Genomic DNA, 21,011 nt, shown 5'->3' with positions numbered 1-21,011 from the left:
AAAATTCATTCAGGAAGAACTCCATGTAGGATGCTCTCATGTCTCTCTCTCCCCCTCCCTCTTGTATATATATAAGTATGCATGTATGTGCGCACAGATTTCTGAAGCTCAGCACGAATGAGACATTCCACTAAAATAATTGAGAATAAAAACAACAAATAGCAAAGTCCGCTGAGGTCTTTGTGTCTCATTTCCCAGGGCACAGTAAGCAGCCAATCAAGTTGATTAAGAAAGCTCCTCATCACCCCACTGTAAACATCAAACATCTGTGCTGGGCAACCTGGGGCCCAGTTTTGATCTTGGTTTGAGACCCATGTTTCCATAACAATCCAGAGGCTGGAAGTATCTTTGACTATCACAGGAGAAATATCTGTACACTGCCATTAGTTTCGGGAGTTTAAAGGAAAAATAGCATTCATAATCGCAGAGGTTCTTAACATTTTGTGTGTGTCATGGGCTCTTTTGATACCCTGTTGAAACTTATGTTTTAAAATGCATGTTATCAAAAAGAAAGTGAATTCTTTTGAAATAGTTATCAAAATATTTTTAAAAGTCCAGAAACCAAAGATTAAGAGCATGTTCTATAACATGTATCTTTAAAATAGCCTTCATAAACTCACTCAAGCATAGAATTGACCATTAAAATTGAGAGGCAGAAAAGTCAGGATTACAGCAGCTTTTTCTTTTCTTTTAAGAACTGTCATGTGCATGGTATTAGACAGGATGTTAGTTAAATAAGATAGAGCCCTGCCTATTAGAAATTTATTTATTCATTTATTTATAAAAACAACTCTAGATCACAGACTCGGACCTTGGGGAGCTAATGGAGAGTATAAACTTATGTAAGTAGAAAGGAAGGAATATGTGAATTGGAGTATTTTGAAGAAATGCAAGGATCAACCATATAACATGCAATGATACTAAAAATAATTGCTGTTTCTGAACATTAATCTGTAATGTATACAGAATGAAAGCTCCTTGAGGTCAGTGACTTTTCACTTTTTTGTATCCTTGGCACCAGCATATTGTTTTGAAACATTGTAGATGCTTTGAAAATAAAGCTTATGGCATTGAATTGTGGAATCTCCCTCTCGCCACTGGATTTTAAGCATCTCCAGGGGCTGTAGGAACTATTAAATTTCTCATGTATCCTTATCAGTTCATAATTCAATGCTTTACGTATAGTAGCAACTCAGATAATATTTTTAATTGAATTCCATTTAGTCTCCTTATTCAACCAATGGCAAATTTCTTATCAGATTTCTTATGTGAGTAATTTGTCCATTAAAAGGAAGAAAGATGATGCTTAGAAGAGGAATAGCTGGGCCATGGAAAATTTGTTTTATTAAATAAATGGAGGATAATTGTGAGTGCTTCTCCAATTAGAATGTAAACTCATTATGAGTTGGGGTTGTTTCTTTGTACTAGTATTGGTAGTGCTTAGCATAGCATCTGGCTCATAGTAGGAGCTTAATATCGTTGACCAATATTGGTCACTTAAATTAGCTAGAGTTTGACGATCTGGTAATGCTGTTTTTGTTTATATTATTGTATTAATTTTGTATGTGATTTTTCTGGTTCTGTTCACTTTATGATACATCAGTTAATAATTTATGTCTTTACTTGCTTCTTTGAATTTCTCATGTTAACTGATGATTATGGCACAATAATCGTCCTTTATATTTATGCTTCCTAATTCATTCAGCAATTCTTCAGTTGATAGCCACCTACTTTGCTTCTGATTTTTTACCACCACAGAAAGTGCTGCTATGGATAAGTGTGTTTGTGAGACCTTTATGTCTTTAACTTCCTAGAGCCATATGTCCACAGGGGGTGTGGTGGGGGAGAGTGGAGTTTGGTCAAAGGGTATGAACAGTTTAATGATTTTTCTCAAATAATTGCATATTGTTTCCCAGAATAATGGAAATGGAAATGGAAGTGGAAAAAACACAACTGGCCCCACAGCATATTACTGTCTTTATCTTCTCCTAGTCCCCACAACATTGACCATATCCATATTTTCTTTTCTTTGTTGATTTGAGAAGTTTTAGATAAAATCTTAGAAGTGTTTTCATTTGAATTTCATTTATTATGACTAATTTGAAGCAAACTCTTTTATCTTTATATCTTAAATGTCAGATTCTCGTTAGGGATATTTCATTTATTTTTTCAATCAAATTTTATCTATGTTTTGCTAACAGCATTGATTTTGTTCATGTAAAAGGACTTAATGTTAGAAAAGATGAGGGCATACTCCAGCCTTTCCTTTACTAATATCTTCTTCCTATTCAATTTCTAGGAGATCAGATTAAGTTACTCAAACTTTATTTATCTACATTTTAAAATTTTCCCATGATAATCATCTCTCCTATCCAGGGAGATTAGAAATCTGTAGTAACTTATAATTGATAATTTTGTCCTGGTTTTGGAATCATTTTCATTGTAGTTGTGTTTATTCTATTGTGTGAAATTCTATTATACTCATTTATTATATTTTAAATTTGTTATAATAATTTTCTATGTAATATAACTTTATTATGTAAATCTGATAGTAATTATAAATAATTATACTATGTACAATCACATAATATCTTATGTCATGTTATATCATGTCATGCAATATAATGTACTATATTTACATAAATGCATACATGTTATAACTATGCATATATGTGTGCACATATATAACACACATATGTAGACACACATGAATGCAAACAAGCATGTTATACACATGTATACAGATACACACATATACTATATGTATATTTCTCATTTTATAATTTTGTCAATTTTATAGGATCATAGATCTAGAGGTAGAGAAAACTTCAGAGGTTATTTAATCTAATCACTACCATTCATTTTGCTACCTGTCTTCCCAAGCTTTACAATAGAGGTAGAGCATGAATCCTACTCCTCAGACTTCTAAGCTGCTACTCCTTCCATTGCCCCAAACTGTCACCTGATGGAAAATATTTACATAATTGATGGCACAGGTCAGACAGATAAATACCTCTCATGAGTAAGACTTGCACCAACGTCCTTTGATTCAGGATTCTATACTCTTTCTACTTCATGACTGTACTTCTAAAATAAGGATGCTTTGTCTTATGTGTGAATTTTACATAATCTTGGCATCCAATGTTTTGAAATTTTAAATTGGGCATCAATTTGAAGTATATAAGATTGAAAATTGTCAGTTTTTCTGACATTAAGTTCAATCTTTTTTCCCCTTTATCTTTTCCTTACCACTCCTTTCTTATCAAATAAGACAATATTTGTAAAAGTGCTTAACACAATCCCTGACACATACTAGGCACTTAATAAATGCTTATTTCCTCTTTTGGCTTTTTATTTCTCATATAATCCCTGCCTTCACGAATTTTACTATCCAAGAGAGGCGTATGGTGCATATACCAATATCTGATACAAAATCTAACATAAGTCCATAAAAGTCATAGAAATGATGTGATATGAAAGGTTGAGGGAGGTCCCTATGGAGAAAATTCTAAGTGTTAGATGGTAAGCATGAGTCTTGAAGTCAGGGGAAGTGGTAGGAGGTAAAAGGTGTAAAAGAGGGGCAGCTAGGTGGCACAGTGGATAGAGCACCAGCCCTGGATTCAGGAGGACTTGAGTTCAAATTTGACCTCATACACATAACACTTACTAGCTGTGTGACCCTGGGCAAGTCACTTAACCCCATTGCCTAGACAAAAAGATGTAAAAGGTGCAACTGGATTTAGAGGGAGTGAATGGAGGCTGTAGAGTATGGGACATTTATAGGGTCTAGTGATAACCCAAGTTGGCTGACACATAAGTTATGTATGACATAAGATGGAAAAATAGAAAAGCATCAGACTGCACAAAACCTAAAATGCTAAGATATGAATTTAAATATTATTTGGTATGGAAGATGGAGTAGCTGGGATATTAAAAAGAAGACAAATAGACATAATCTTATCTCTACATATGGAAGAAACAATGTAGTGAAATTAAAAAAAAAAGCACATTGGTTTTAGAGTCAAAACCTTGCTGGCTGTGTTGCATACTGTGTGATGTTGGGCAAGTGGTATTATCTTTCGGTCCTGCAGCTACCTCATCAGTAAAATGAGAAGGTTAGACATTAAACATGGCAGTGGTGATGAAGGAGATGGTGGAGAAAGGATGACCAGTGAGGAGGCTATAGTCACTGGATATGGTAGAAAGGTCTGGTCTAGGATGCTGACCATGGCAATACATATGAGATATCTTCGAGGGCCACAAATTTGATTAGTGGTTAAATATGAGCAATGAAAGAGAAGGAAAGTGTGAAAGACATCATCAAGTTAACTAAGTAAGCGGTGCTAATGTATATTCAGCGCATAAATGCCTGATAGATGGTTTTTTGAATGAGCCAGTGTTTCCATTAGGTTAGCAACAATGAGAAAATCCAAAGCCATTCAACAAAGACCTTTAAGTTCCTAATATGTACAAGGTGATGGGAAAGCAAAAACAGTGAAAAAACCTTCCCTCAAGCAGCTGATTTTCTACTGTAGTGATACAATTAATGTAGTCATAATCATATTAATATAGTATAGTCATAGTATATATGTTATATATGTTATATATGTGTTTTAACATAATATTGTACTATACTATATATAATATGATATATATATATATATATTATATCTAGTATAGTCATGATAATTTAATAAGTGTGGAGAGAGTACTGACAAGTGGGGGGCACACTACTGTGAGAGTTCTTCCCTGAGGTTAGTCTTGAAGGAAATTTAGGATTCCAAGAAATTTAGGAGAGAGGGTATTCTGTATGCTGTTAAAAGTTACAGAAACAGGAGTTGTGGTAAAGGTTGAACAGAGGTAGGGGAAAGGAAAAGAAAAAAAATGAGGATGCAAGCATTTATTTCAGCTATGATAGTCTGCTTTCAACAGCCCATTATTACTTATGTGTTAGTTTTTATCTCCAGATCCTGTGGACATAGAATAATTTGAATGCTCAGAAGATGAAGGATATATGGTAGCTTTTATGCAGGACTTGGCTCAGCAGATCATTTTAAGGAGTCATCAAACTAGCCAGACCTCCTTAGATTGAATGCTTTTTCCCATCCCACAGCTTCATCCCCAACTTCACCTTCACCAGACGCAGTCTGGAATGGTGGAAAGAATGCTAAACTCAGGGTCAGGAGAGCCAGGTTCAAATCTTGCTTCAAACACATATTGTCTGACCATACAATAAACAAGTTGCTAAACATCTCAGAGTTTCAGTTTTCTCATTTGTGAAAGAAGGATAATATTTGAACTAATGACCTCAGAGGGTTATTCTAAGGAAGGGTCTAAATTGCTATAAAAAATGAGTTATTATTAGTAAGTACTACTTGTGGCCGAACGTTATAATATATTGTTATAATAACATCACATCACAAAATTTTAGAGGTAGAATCTTGATGGCCAGCTGTCAAACTATACCTGTAAAAGAATCCTCCCTAAAATAAAACTGAGAAGAGATAATGCAACCCTTAACATGTGAAGTAGGTCAGTCCCCTTTTGGGTAGCTCAAATTGTTATTTACATTGTCCTAACATAGAGACCCATTTGGCCTCTGCCCACCTTCTACCTATCACTCAGTTTTATTCTCTGACCCTGAAAAAACAAGTCTACTCCCATTCCCCTTAATGACCTTTTAAAACCTTGAAGATGGCTCTCTCTTTTTTCTCCAGGATAAACATTCCCAGTTCCCTCTATTGATCTCCATTATGACATGAAGTCAAGTTCTTTTATTTGATTAGTTTGCCATTTGGATATTGTCCACCTCATCAATGTTCTTCCTTAACTATGGTGGACAGAATCATAGCCATAGTTAACAGGTATACAGGACTTCAAGGTTTGCAAAGCACTTTATAAATACAATCTCAATTATTCCTCATCTGCAAAATGGGGGTGATAATAGCACCTACCTACCGGGGTTCTTGTGAGGATCAAATAAGATATTGTAAATGCTTAGCAATGTGGCTGACACATAGTAAGCTTTATGTAAAAGTTATCATCATCATTGTCGTCATCGTCACCATCATCATCATCATCATCATCATCATCATCATCATCATTTCAAATATGATCCTAGTGTTCCTAGAAGATAGGTGTTATTATTATGCCTATCTTACAGATGAGAAAATAGAGAATGACTTGTTCAGGGTCACACAGCTAGTAATGTCAAAGGCTAACTTTGGACTTCTTGACTCCAAGTCCAATGCACTATGCCACTTAGATGATATGTTCATTACTGAATACAACATTCCAAACGTGTTTTGAACAAGGCAAAGGACAATGGGACTACTACCTTCATATTTCTGGGAGTTTCATCATTTTGTTAACATAGCCAAAGATCACATTAGCTGCCTTTTTACGTTAAATGTGCATATGTGTATTTTTCACATTGCTGTGTAGCTATGTTTCCCCTGTCTTGTATTGGGAAGTTGATTATTTGAACGCATATGTTTATATTTATCACTATCAAATTACATCCAGCCCAATGTTCAAATGTGTCAAGATTTTTTAAAATTTTGACTTTGTCAAATGTTGTGATAGCTATTTCTCTCAGCTTTGTGCTGTTTAGAAATGTGATAATTCTCTTTATTTCTTTATCCAAGTCACTGTTAAAAATCTTAAGAAGCATAGGGCCGACTAGTTAGGCATTCAGTCAATAAGTGTTTATGAAGTACATGCTATGTTTCAGTGACTCTGCTAGGTGCTGGGAATACAAATACAGGCAGAAAGAAAGACAATCCTTGACTTCAAGAAGTTTTTATTCTAATGGGGGAAGACAAAACATAAAAAATAGTTGAAAGTGTGTGTGTCTGTGAGTATGTGTGTGAGTGTGTGTGTGTGTGTGTGTGTGTGTGTGAGAGAGAGAGAGAGAGAGAGAGAGAGAGAGAGAGAGAGAGAATGGGATGAAGATTGACAAAGATAACCTTCAGAAGGTCATGGTAGAGAAACTCTAGAGTGCAGCCTAGGGTAGAATGGGACATGGCTGCCTTGGACACCCTCCTTAAATGCATATTCTTAGAAAAAAAAACCATCCTACTAGAGGGAGAAATCATAAGAACTCAGAGAGTATTTCAAGTATATCAATTCCAGGGCTGGAATGACTTTCAAGATGAAGCGCTAGAGAATTGTAGATCAAGACACCAATCCAGAAGAAAATAATGATGTCAAAGCAGCTACAATAAAAGCCTCAAATGTAAATTGGATGCAAACCCAACAAGAATTCCCAGAAGAGCTCAAAAATGATTTTAAATCAAATAAGAGGGATAGAGGAAAAATGGTAAAATAAATGAGGGATGCAAAAAAAATTGTGAAAAGTGTGTCAACAGCTTTGTAAAAGAGGCACACAAATAGTCAAGAAAATAACATCTTAAAAACAGAATTGACCAAATGGTAAAAGATATACAAAATACATTAAAGAGAAGAGTACCTTCAAAAGCAGAATTGTCAAAAGGGAAAAAAGAGCTACAAAAATTCAATGAAGAAAAGAACTCCTGAAGAAACAGAATTCTCTATGGTAGAAAAAACAGTAGAGAAAACAAGCAAAATAAGAATTGAGCAGTTCTGCCTTTTCTGTTATCAGTTGTCATTATGCTAACCACCCTCAACAGTGATCTTTTCCTTTCTTTCATCCCACTTTTCCTCCTTTGACATATTTTTCCTTAGCTTTCCTCACTATCCTCAACTCATTTTGAACTTTAGTCCTTCCTATTATTTCCTTAGGATTTGCTATGTTCTTTTATTCATATTTTGTTGTCTTTTTTTCCCATATGCTTTTCACTACTACATTGTACCTGTGAGTCAGGCTTATGATGTTTATCCTGAGCTTCTCATCTGCCTTTTCTTTCTACCAAAGTGGCCTTCAATATACTCTAGTCACAAATTTGCTTCTGTTTCTCTCTCCTTTCATTGATTTCCACTTAAATGTCCTTTTTCTGGTTCCTAGAATTCCTCACATGAATATATCTTCCTAATCTACATTGCTCATTCATCCAACTATTTGACCAATATAACTTTGAACCCTTATACAGCAACATTCCAGTCATGGGTCTCATAACATTTAAGTCTCAGTGTGTTAAAACTTGCCATCAGGACCTTTAGCTTGCCTTGCTGGTGCCTAAAATTTGCATTTGCGTGTAGGGACAGTGAGGTGATACAGTGAACTGAGCATTGGGCCTTGAGTTAGCAAGACTTGAGTTCAAATGTGGTTTCAGACATTTACTGGTTATTAAAAAAGAAATATAAGGATGTGAGCTTTATAACTGGTTCTTTCCTTGTATATTTATCTCCTGGGAACTTCTGAGTTATCCAATTACTCTTCTATTTTCCTATATCATAACTTCCCACTATGGTATCTAGCTTGGTATCATTGCGTAGGCAGTTTTCTCTGACTCTCATCCTTTTAATTTAAAATCCCTTTTGATTATATTTCAAAACATCAGGTAAATAAATGCATTCTCAGCCATTGTTGGTTAGGTACACTCCATTCCTGGCTAGGAACTTGTCATTCCTATATTTCAAGCTGTGATCTAAAATTCTAAATCCCATTCTCAGATATCTTAGGCAACTATTCCCTTTCCAAATCAATATTTTTCTCCTTCATCTTATCTTGCCATCAGTGGCTGTCAATGATTAAAACAATGTCTGTGCCACTTTGACATTCTGCTTCCTGTACAAGATTTTGGGTAATAACTTTGTACCAAGTGAATCCTATCCATTTTGATAAGACTTAGTAAGTCCTCTGTTATGTTTTGAATATATGCCCTGGGAACCTAGCACAGACTCTCTATTATTGTTATCAGGTCAAAAAAATTCTGTTTCCCTGAACAAGGAATCACCAACCATGACTTCTTTCTCTATTTTATTTTCAGTGACATTTAATAGATAATCTTTCACCTAATAGGACTTGAGGATCTATTTTATCATTCTTTGGAGGGCAAGGTAATACTACATTCTCAGAGCATCCAGTTTCCTCCTCTTCACAAGAGCTTCACATTCTTTATTTTTTTAACTTCAAGAGCATGAGGTCAATTCTTCCTTTCTCCTCTGAGTGATATATATGACATTTTACCACTCTCCATATTTCTGAAATGGGTCATAACTCTTCAAATCCCTTTTCTACTTTTTTGGAAAAATTCTAAGATCCCTTCAATTTGGTTTTGTTTGTTTGTTTATTGGGAGGACAGTGGACAGCTGCAGAGATTCATTTTCTCTAATAGCCTATGGTATGAAGAGACATTTAGGAAAGACTTGCTTTTTAGCTTTTGTTGAGTCGTTTTTCAGTTATGTCTGATTCTTCATGATCCCATTTGGGGTTTTCTTGGCAAAGATGCTGGAGTGGTCTGACATTTTCCCCCTCCAGCTCATTTACAGATGAGGAAACTGAGAGAGACAGGGTTAAGCAACTCACCCACGGTCACATACTAGTAAGTATCTGAGGCCAGATTTGAACTCAGGAATATGTCTTCCTGTCTCCAGGCCCTGTGCCACTTACATGCACCTTTTTAGCTAGCTGGAACAGTTTTTTTTTTTTAACTTGGAGTCAGGAAGAAATAACTTCAGTCTCAGACACTTTAAAGATATGTGACCTTGGGATAATAATAGCATCTATGTCAAGGAATTTTTGTAAGGATCAAAAAATAAGTAAAGCAGTTTATAAAACTTAAAGCCCTACATAAGTTAACTGTTGTTTTTAGTCTCTTCTAGGAGATAGCCCATTTGAACACAATTAGTTGCCTAATTTGAACCTGCCATTTGAAAACAATTAGCAACAATTTGACTTTGGCATAAATTAAAACAAAAATCCACACTCAATGTCAGTTCAAAATTCTTTATGTTCTCCTAAGGACTTATCTTTCAAATTGCTTGATACTTGCCTCCAAGATATCACATCAATACCTTTGTCTCCTCTTCCAATTTGATCACTTCACTCAATATTCTTTTCCTTCTTTCACTAATTTCACATTTTATCTTACCCATCCTTTGCCTTCCCAACTATCTTTTCCTTTCTTGGAATCCTTTTATTCTTCTGCTCTTTTCTCTCCAATTCTTTTTGTCCTTCAAATCTAGCCTTTCTACTCCTTTACTTCCAATTCTTCTCATTTAATTTTTCCTAAAGTTAATCACAGTTAGTCTTCCCACAGATTGAATCCTTAGATTTATTCACAAGTTCAATAGTTCCCAAGAAATTATATATTTTTTTTAATAATGAAACAATTGAATTTCCATAGGCACGCTTAAGAAAATTTCATGCCAGGAGCCCAATATGGTGATAATTCTATTCAAGGAATAAGGTGTAATAAATTAAATGAGTAACCCTCACAACACAGATAATCATAATTTATGGATTTGCTAATTTTTCTAATTTACTAATTTGCTTATTGGCATTGAGGTGGCACAATGGATAAAGTTGGGGATGGGAGTCAGGAATCTGGCCCAGATACTTACTATTTTGGACAAGTTACTTAACTTTTGCTTCTGTTTTCTCAAGGATAAAATGGGGATCGTTGTGAGAGTAAAATGAAATACTATTTGTAAATAAAATATTTGTAAAGCTTTTAGCACAGTGCTTCTCACGCTGCTTTTCTCTTCCCCTTCCTCTCTGCCATTAGCAGTAGCCAATAGGAAAAACAACAACAAAATTCTGGCTTTTGATTTGAATTTACAGACCAAGTAATGTTTTAGGAAATATATGGTATTATGATGGTAATTCGGCATTCTGTTCAACTCCTATAAGATGCACTTAAAATAATGAGACTGCCTTTTATTTAAATAATTCTTCATGCTTTGCAAAGTATTGAGTATTGAGTATTGAGGAGTCCTAGCAGCAACACTGTGAAACAGGGCACAGGGCACAAATTAATATCACATTTAAAAGATGAAAACATACAGACACAATGAGTCTAAATATCTAGCTCATCCATAGTTCTGTAGTGATGAACTTGGAACTAAAACTCTGATCTCTTGTGTTCACCCCTCAATAATCATAAATGGTAAGGTACCCTAAGGCAATATACTGGGCTTGGTGCTTTCTGGCAAAAAAAAGTAGGAAAATAAATATAGAACAAAATGTCACAGTTTTTTTACTTAATATTTATGATATATGAATAGATAGTGAGTACCTTGTGACATTTGTTTCATTATCTTTAGCATAAAAAACTTTATTAACTTACTGACTTCAAATCAAGAGAAATACATCATCATATTTCAATCAAAGAACTGACATTTAATTTTAAAGTGTTATTAATAGTCAAGTCCTATAGCATAGTGAACAGTTTACATTTCATTTTTCATATTTTCTACAACTCTTCAAACAACAACTAAAATAACTGAATTCTATCTCATTTACTCATTTTCCTGTATTGTTACTATGCCTTTAGCCAAAAAAAATGTCCTTCCATTTAAAAAAAAATTTTCTTCACAGCCTTTGTCATTCATCTGCCCGCAAAGTGAGGATAGAGGTGGGAAACTAAAGAGGGTCTACTTCAGGCATTTAGGACAGGGAAACACTTTAATAGCCCACCCAAGAAGAAACTTGTTGGTTCAAACAATAACAAGTAAATGCTAGAAGATTGGAAGTCTTTCTGGTAGAAAAAGATGCCTGGATGAACTGATGGCATTAGTGTCTGAAAGCAAGCTGACCCCATTACTGGTAATTATAGTTAATCAGCATCAATTGTCTTGACCAAGATACAGATCAACACTGAGCACTAACCTAACAGGACCTAATAAAGGTAATGGAAGATGAAGAAAGCGTGATTAAACTTGCAAGACATTGAATGACCTGAGTAGATGATGCCTGCCCTGTCCGTTTTTTTCCGTTTCACTCAGGAAGGTACCAGTTTTCCTCACATCAGGTATTATGATTATATCTCCCAGACACTGTGAAATACATTGAATCATTCTTCGAAAAATAGTTAATGTTTAATTCAGTGGGTAAATAGCTATTTGCATTTCTTACCACATTTTAGTATAGACACTCAGGTTTCTGAATAAAAGGATTCTGTGGAGTTAGCTTTTATGTTGTCTTCCAGGTACAGCTAGCCTGGCACATCTAGAATTTAATTTCTTTTCACAAATGGATAGATGCACGCTCTATACCACTGTTACAACTGCAGCCTGAGAACCAAAATTGACCAGTTGACTAGGAAAAGCACATTTTCTATTGTTCCCTTAATCTACAATGGAATTTAATGCTCATGAAAAGGAGCAGCTAATGGCCTTAGACAGAAAGGAGGAATGGGGTCAGTCTTTTCAGAACAGTATACAAAATAGATAGGATGACATAAATTAATGAACTTTTAATTTTAATAAATTTCAAGTCAATGAGTACTTATAAGGCACTCATTTGGTGTGGGGCACTGTTTTGGTAACCTTTCCCCCCAAAAAAACCACCACATCATTTTATGTGTCTTATTTATTAGTGGACAAATACTATCCAGTGAAATCATAGATTCACATCAAATCACTCTTTCTCTTCCTCTTCCTCTCTCTCTCTCTCTCTCTCTCTTTCTGTCTTTACCTCTTTCTCCCTCCTTCCCTTCCCCTCCCTGTCCTTTTCTTCCCCCTTCTCTCTCCCTCTTTCTCACCACCTCTCTCTCTCTCTCTCTCTCTCTCTCTCTCTCTTCTCTCTCTCTCTCTCTCTCTCTCTGTCTTGTTCTTTGTCTCCATCTGTCTGTCTGTCTGTCTCAAAACTGTGAGTAGGTGACTACCATCATAATTTCCATTTTGTGGATATTAATAAACTTTTGAGTCCTGGAGAAATGAACTCACTTGGCTCTTTAATGTCAGGGCTGTGAATAAAAATTATCTTAAACTTCTTTGTTATTCCATGCATATCAGCTTATTCTATCTTATTAGCACTTTTCTTCACTAGTTGAATTTTACATCAGAAAATTATATATGTCTTTTTTTGCATCACTGTTATGGTTCTTAGGATAATCCTCATGTATTCTTTTTTAATTTTTAGGCAATTAGGGTTAAGTGACTTGCCTAGGGTCACACAGCTAGTAAGTGTCAAGTGTTTGGTCTGAAGATGGATTTCAACTCAGGTCCTCCTGACTTCAGGGCCAGTGCTCTATCCACTGCACTAACTGCCCTATCCTGATGTATTCTTAAACTACTTCTGATTAGGCCTATCAATTTAAGAATTGAGGCATTATGACTGATAAACATTCACTATTTTATACATTTTAGAGAAAGGCTTTATGGACATGCCATTTGTAGAAGTAAATAATTTAATCAATAAAATCAACACTTATAAGTTAGGGAAATCTAAATTTATTGCTTACTGTTCCGTGTCATTTGGCAAAAGCCTTAATCATACATGGTCTAAACGAGAAAATCACAAAATCTCATTTTAAGTTCTTAATACTTTTTTGGCTAGCTTGAGAGTTGGGTTTGGGAACTATTTTCTCCAGCAGAGTAAGGAAAGGGGGATCTAACACTTAATTTTTATAATTGAAACTCCTGAATTAAAGTTCTTTATCTATTAAATAGGGATGGTTCTTTCTACCAGTTTCCTTGTAGGCTCTTTTGAAAACCGATTAAATGTGATTGGCTTTGGACATTTCTTTGAGTGGCCTGGAAGAAGGATAGCATAGAAATATGATAGGAAGGACAAGTAAAGAAGTACTATTTAGTACAAAATAGTAAATCTCACTTGATTTCCTCTTGATTTTTTTTTCACTTTCGGTCCTGCTTCCTCAAATTCATACTGAGTTATCTAAATTGTTAATGCAGTATCTCACCACTTTACCTACAGTTGGGCCTCTAGCTTCAATTATATGTCAAGGTTAATGTCAAGTGCTGTAATTTTTAATTTAGTCTCAGATAAGTGGATGTGATTAACTGCATATCTTGTTGAGTATCTGATTCTTCAGATGTTAATAGCTCATTTTTATAAGACCCATGTCCATACATGCATGGATGCATGCATTTAAAATGGTGCTTACCTATTTTTATTATATAATTAAAATATGGAATCTATTGCAATGAACAATTTAGTCCGTTGGCATATGTTTTTAGCACATGTAGAACTACGGTCCCTTCAGTGCCCACAAGGGCATCTGACAAGTATGGAAGGACTTCAGGTTCATTAACAGTAGTCAATGGCTGTTCAGTTTAAAACTATCCCTGCTGCTTCTAGTCACACCAGAGACACAGTGAAAGTTTATGAAATGTTTGGTGATTAAAGGCAAAAGTTTTAATTATCTGTTTTCCCTTTCCAAATGGAAGAATATTTTCCACACTCTTTTCTGTGAGCTAGTTGTGATCATAATTTCTAGACAAGCTTCTGAAATCCTACTGAAAATTAGAAGCATCTGAATGGGAATTGTTTGGATAGTGACTCGAGGCTTTCTTCACCATATGGAAAATTAAGGAAATGCATCTGTATTCCAAAGATATGGGTGCCATCTCTGGTGAAAGTGGATCAAAGTTCTTCTTAATAGGTTAATCTGTGATATGCCATCAGGTCTAAGTATGATATGGCTTCAGACTACAATAAAGTAGGGTTTACATGTAGATTTAATAATGACAAATAGAAGAAATATATGGAGAACATCAGAACACCATCATTTAATTTCTTATTGACATTTCAAAAGTCATTTTTACTAATTTTCTCATTTTTCTTTTTGTCTCAGAAATTCCTTTTAAAGAAACAAAGTTAAACTACAACAGTCAGTTCTTCCTTGTATAGCTTCTGGATGCTCCATATATGCCCCCTTGGCTTTCATATTTTCATTTTCTTTCTCTCTACCACTCCTTCTTCTCTGTCTTCAAATATGTACATTTTCCCATCCTGGAAAAAAGAAAACGAACTTTCTTTATCCTATTGTTCCTGTCAAGTGATTTTTCCATTTATCTCTCTTAAATCAAAGTCAAATTTCCATATGCCCAACATCTACTTCCTTATTGTCCTTGCACCCAATGAGTCCATTCCCATTCATTCCTTACCTCCCTACAAACTGACTTCTTTACTCATAGTTTTATTAAAACCTTATTCTCAAAGATCTTTATGATTTTCTAATTGACAAATGCAATGGCTTTGTCTTTGTGCCTATCTTATTTATTGTTGATGGAGATCTCATATTTGTTTCTAGTTTTCACTATCACCATGATATAGATCAGAAGTTCTTATCTTTTTGTGTGTGTCATAGATATTTCTGGCAATCTGGTAAAGTCTAAGCACTACTCAGAATAATGTTTTAAATACATAAAATAAAATAAGTAGAATTAAAAAGGAAATCAATTACATAGATATACTTATAAAAATGAATAATTCTTAGAAGCTAGGTTAAAATTTTTGATAGAGAGACATCATAAGAGTCTAGTCACTGACAACTCAAAAGAAACAGAATAGGTAGTTGAATTTATACAACTGGAACTACATAAGTAGACCTCAAAATAGAGCTCATGTCTGGGGATAAAGAATTTGAAAGTCAGTTACTAATCACTTATTAAATGCCTACTATGTCTCTTTGAATACTTGCTAACTGTATCCAGTACCTTATATTGCCAGGAGAACTTCAGAATCTTCCTAAAACCATTCAAATGGAAGAGATTCAGCTTCCTTGCATAGTATTGGCATACTGTCCAGGTTTCACAGGAATACAACAATAAGGTCAACATAGTAACTCTGTAGACATTCAGTTTTGTAGGCAAACTTATATCCCTTCTCTTCCACACTTGCCTTCAGAGCCTTCCAAACACTGAGCTAGCTCTGGACAAGTGGGAGTTCACCTCATCATCTATGTGTACATCTCTGGAAAGTATACTGCCAAAGTAAGCAAACATCGACAACATTCAAAATTTCTGGCTTGCTGGTGGAGAACCTCTGTTTTCTTGATGTTAACTTTCAGTCCAAAATTAGCACAAGTGACAGAAAATTGATCCACAGTCTGTTGCTTCTCAGCCTCAGAAGCCGCATTGATTACACAATCATTTGACAACAAAAAGTCATGCATCAACTCTCCCTCCATTTTAGTCTTAGCTGGTAACCTTTTCAAGTGAAATAATTTGCATCAGTGCAGTATCTGAACCTCAATGCCATTTTCATCCTTGTTGAAGGCATCTGACAGCATTGCTGAAAACATCATGCAAAAAGCATGGAAGCAAGCACACAACCTCGTTTATTCATTATCCAGAACCCATGCAAGTGTGCCTTCATGAAACTGGTGTATAACAATGATGAACTTCTCCCAGCAACCAAATTTTGCCATCATCTTCCACAAGCCTTCACAATTGACAGTATCAAAGACCGTGATTAGATTGATGAGTTGTGCATAGACCTCTGTTCTGTTCCTGGCAGTCATGTCTGACTTTTTGTAACCCTTTTGAGGTTTTCTTGGCAAAGATACTAGAGTGGTTCGCCCTTTATTTCTCCAGCTCATTCAACAGATTAAGAAAATGAGACAAACAGGATTAAGTGATTTGCCCAGGGTCATACAACTAGTAAGTGTCTGGGGACAGATATGAACTCAGATCTTATTGGTGTCAAGTTGGCACTCTAGCTGTGTCACTTTGCTGCCAATATATGATGTGTGTTTTCATCTATCTATCTACCTATCTATCTATCTACCTACCTACTTATCCATCTATCTGTCCATACATATTCTCACACATTCATACATGTATATGTATAAGTTTTTAGGATGCACTTATAAATAGGAGTATGAGGAAAAGCTTCTTGTAAGAGGTGACACTTGAGGGAATCCTTGAAGAGAATAAGAAGTTCTGACAGATGGAGATGAGGGAGAGGAGCATTGTGGTCATGGTGACCAGTCCAGATGAGGGCACAGATGTGGTAAATGGAATATTGTATGGGTAATAAGCTACCAGTTGGGCTAACAATCAGGCTCAATTGGCTGGAATATAGAGTGAGTATGAATAGTCCTCTTGGAAGAAGTTTGGAGCCAGACTGTGAAAGACTTTAAGTACCATACAGGGGAATTTATATTTTATCCTAGATTCAATGCAGAGACAATGAACATTTTTAAGTAGGGAAATGACATGGTCAGAACTGTGCTTCAGGAATTTCAATTAGTGAAAACTTTATTGGAAAAGAGGAAGAGGCAAGACACAAGGAGGAAGCTTAGAAGACTGTTGTTATATTCCTAGTGAGAGGGGAGTTAATGTGAAACTAAGAGAAGTGAGAAGACTTGGGTTTAACTCCCACCTTTGATACTTATTATTAGTGGGACCTGGGGCAAGTCATTTAACCCCTATGAGCCTAAGTTTTCTTGTCTATAGAATTAGGGAGTTGGACTTTTGATATATGATTCTGTGATTCTTTGATCCCATGATGAAGAGCTTAATTAAACTGATTGTCATATGAATGGTAGGAAGGGGATGAAATGTTATGGATGTAGGATAGATATGACCTAACAACTAAAAGAACAAGTTCTCAGCACTTTGTCATGCTCAGAAAGTAAGGTATGATAACTACTTTCCAAATAGTGGTGCATGGCGATTCTGACCCCCATTATCTCTTGGATGAACCAAAACTATGGACAAGGACAGTTCTTCTCTGTTGCCTACTATTGAGTGAGAGGTAGTGCTGTCTAGATGGTGGCACTTTGATGTGCCACCAACTCAAATGCAACAGGTTTAATACTCAAGCTCATTAACTATTTTACAAAATAGCTTCGCCACCTTGACTTTAGTTACCTATGCTAAATATCATTTCAACTTTAAATCTCCTCCCTTTCTATGATGACTATATTCAATCGATAGTGATATCTATTCCATTCATCACTTCCTTACCAACCTAGTCCAGCTTCTCATAACTCCATGTCAGCATTATTATTTAAGTGAAGTTTTAAACTAATTTCAAGTTTGTAGTATCTCTTTACCTCTTTCTGCTTTGCAAATTGCTCTCAAATAGATGACCCCAAATGCTTTTTTCCAGTATTCTATTCCACTGATTTAAAAAGCAAAACAAAAAATGCACCAGACCAACCCACCTGCCCAAAACAAAACCCCTCTCTCCAATATCTCCATTTTGTCTACAAGATGAAGGCCAAACATCTTAAGTTACAGTGTATTCAAGGTTCTCCATCAACTAGTCAAAACCTTTCATCCAAACTTACTTTCTATGGTTCTTCTTCCAGGAGCCTCCACTCCAGTCAGTTCTGGTCTACTCTGCTCAATGACATTTGGAAAGGACCTTGCAGACCTTAAAGACCTACATAAATTTTATCGTCATTAATAATAATTAGAGCTTTACCTCAATAACTTTATTGAATACCTCTTCCCTGGATTATCTTCTTTCTTCCTGCTTTTCCAAATACTACCCATTCTTTAAGGCCAAGTTCACATTCTACCTCCTCCATGTTGCCTACTGAGCAGCCAATAGTGATGCCTTCCTCTTCTAAACTCGTATTATGTATACCATTCCTTCAATGAGCACTTGAGAGATTTGTTCTGTTATTACTGTTGTTTAATAACATTTATGTAGTGCTATAAGTTTTAAAAGGTATTTTCTGTATATTATTGAAGAGACAGTGTGTTACAGTGGAAATTGTGATAGACTTGGAATTATAGGACCTGGCTTGAAATCCCTTCTGAGTTAATTATTGCCTTTCTGACCCTGGGATAATTAAGAATCCTCTCTATTCTTCAGCTTCTCATCTGTAAAATGAAAAGGCTGTGCTAGACAGCTTTCAGATTCCCTTCCAGGTCTAAATCTGGGATCTTATCACTTTATCCTCAAAAACTATATAAAGTAGGTGCTATTATTCTCCCCATTTCACAGAAGTATTATTGACTTATGTGGTTACTTAATTCTTGTGTTATTATTTGCCATCAAAAAGGCCCAACTCTAAGCATCCCTGTGATATGAAGAAGACCCTAAGCATCCAGATGTTATGCCAGTGGCACACAAACTGTCAGATTAGAGCAATGCTTTCAGCATAAACTCAGTAACCATCTATTTCTGCTATCAGCCTATCTAAGGATGGCAAGGCGCATCACCAAAAGGTTGGCTACAGCAAGATGGATTCTTTTTTGTTTTGCGGGATCCATCACAACTTGTGAAACATATCAGAATACAAAAGGTCTTCAGTCCTCAACAAATTTTGCAGTGATAGTAGCTGAATAGTGGGAAAGGATTAGAGAATATTAAAAAGGACCATTGTCAACCGTCTGCTAACATAAATTGTTGGTAATATAAATGTAAAGGCAGAGCAATACAGCAGAAAGATTGGTGGGTTGGGAGTTGGAAAAACTGGGTTCAAATATCTGACAATTATGATCTGTGGGACCTTGGGCAAGTAAGTCACTTAACTTTTCTGGCCTTTAGTTACATCATCTGTAAACCAAAGGAGTTGAATTTAATGACCTCAAAGGTCTTTCCAAAACTAAATCTATGTTCTTCCATTTCCATGGTTTTTGCCCAAGCATCAGAGAGCTAATGCAAGTTTAAGTGAGTGGGGTAGATGTTAGCATTCTTACATTATTTGAAAGCAGAAGACATAAAGAAGTTGCATTTGAATGGGAAAATATTTCACATGTTTGCATTTCTATTCTTATATATCTGTGACATTGTTTCCACATCAATCTTTCACTATTGTTGGTAATAAAATCACTAGATTTAGGCTGTGACACTCCAACATTTGCTATATGAAATTGTGCATGAATATATGTATATATAAACATGGATATGTGTACATATGCCCAGTCTCTCTTATGGATTTGCAAATACATTGTTGCTTTCTCTCTCTCTCTCTCTCTCTCTCTCTCTCTCTCTCTCTCTCTCTCTCTCTCTCTCCTCTCTCTCTCTATATATGTATATATATATATATATACATATACATTTATATATACACATGCACAATACATACTTTAGTATATATGTGCGTATATATGTGTATGTGTACATATGTGTATGTGTACGTATAAAATATATGCATACACACACATATATGTATATGTATATATGGGTTGTGACTTTTATCTTTGGGGAAAGACGCCACATGAATAAAAGAATGGATATTGGATGAATGAAGGACTAAAAAAAAGATGTATTAAGTCCTTACTCTGTGCCAGGAGCTATACTAAATTCCAGAAAAACCAGACTTTGACCACAAGGAGCTTATGTTTTTACACAGACAAGGAATTTGGTGATGGAAGAGCACTTTGGGCTGGAGAGTTACAGGAGTAGTGAATAGGAGAAAAGAGGAATAGATTGGTATGGCCCCTATAGAAACAATGACAGAGTAGATTTGATCATGGTTCACATTTCCAGAAATGGGATTTGTAGAGGCATGCTCATGGTAGTGATTCAGTTGTAAGGAAGCTATCTGGTAAGTGGAAAGAGAAGAGAGAGTGGAGTGAATCATGAGCCCATGTCAGGTTTTGTCAAAATGCAATCACTCCCATGAACAACAAAACTTGTTTAATTGTATATAGTTGTTTCATTCTTGGAGTAGAATCAATAAAAGAGAAAACATACAATAAAAGATTAATTAACATTCTGTAGTGGCTAGAGAGCTAGCCTCAGAATCAAGAAGACTTTGGTTCAAGTCCTACTTTTGGTATTCTCTTTAAAATGGAAAGAATCGATTAAGGGAAGGGATAAAGAGGCAGAGTTACCTTCCAGAGTGAGAAGGCAGCTGTGGACATAGATGCTATTATTATCCCTCTTTTACAAATCATAAAACTGAGACAAATGATAGTTAAATGCCTTTCCCAGAGTTGCACAGCCAGTATATGAGGAAAAATTTAAATGCAGATCTTCTTCATTACAGGTTTAACACTCTACACACTGTGTCCCCTTGCTGTCTGGACTCTTCCAATATCCTCCTAGGAGGTCTGCATGCCTCAAGTCTCTTCTTACTCAAAACCACCCCCCCCTTGTAGATGCCAAAGTGATTTTCCTAAATGTTACATCTGACCACATTACTTCCCATTCAATAAACTCCAGTGGCAATTTGGGTTAAGTGACTTGCCCAGGGTCACACAGTGGCAAG

At 35.6% G+C, this 21,011-nt stretch overlaps 1 long non-coding RNA gene across 1 annotated transcript in view; it reads right to left on the bottom strand.

Annotated features, from left to right (window-relative positions):
• Positions 1-14,687: 14,687 nt before the first annotated feature.
• LOC110218589 (uncharacterized) overlaps positions 14,688-21,011 on the bottom strand; it is a 36,376-nt gene continuing 30,052 nt past the window's right edge. Inside the window, exon 4 of the long non-coding RNA XR_002327367.2 lies at positions 14,688-14,842. This is a non-coding gene — a long non-coding RNA (uncharacterized LOC110218589). The remainder of the gene's footprint in view (positions 14,843-21,011) is intronic.

This window comes from Phascolarctos cinereus, unplaced genomic scaffold (genome assembly GCF_003287225.1).
Source record: "Phascolarctos cinereus isolate Bilbo 61053 unplaced genomic scaffold, phaCin_HiC Scaffold_9;HRSCAF=440, whole genome shotgun sequence".
Lineage (NCBI taxonomy): Eukaryota > Metazoa > Chordata > Mammalia > Diprotodontia > Phascolarctidae > Phascolarctos > Phascolarctos cinereus.
This window is presented reverse-complemented; position numbering and strand designations above follow the sequence as displayed.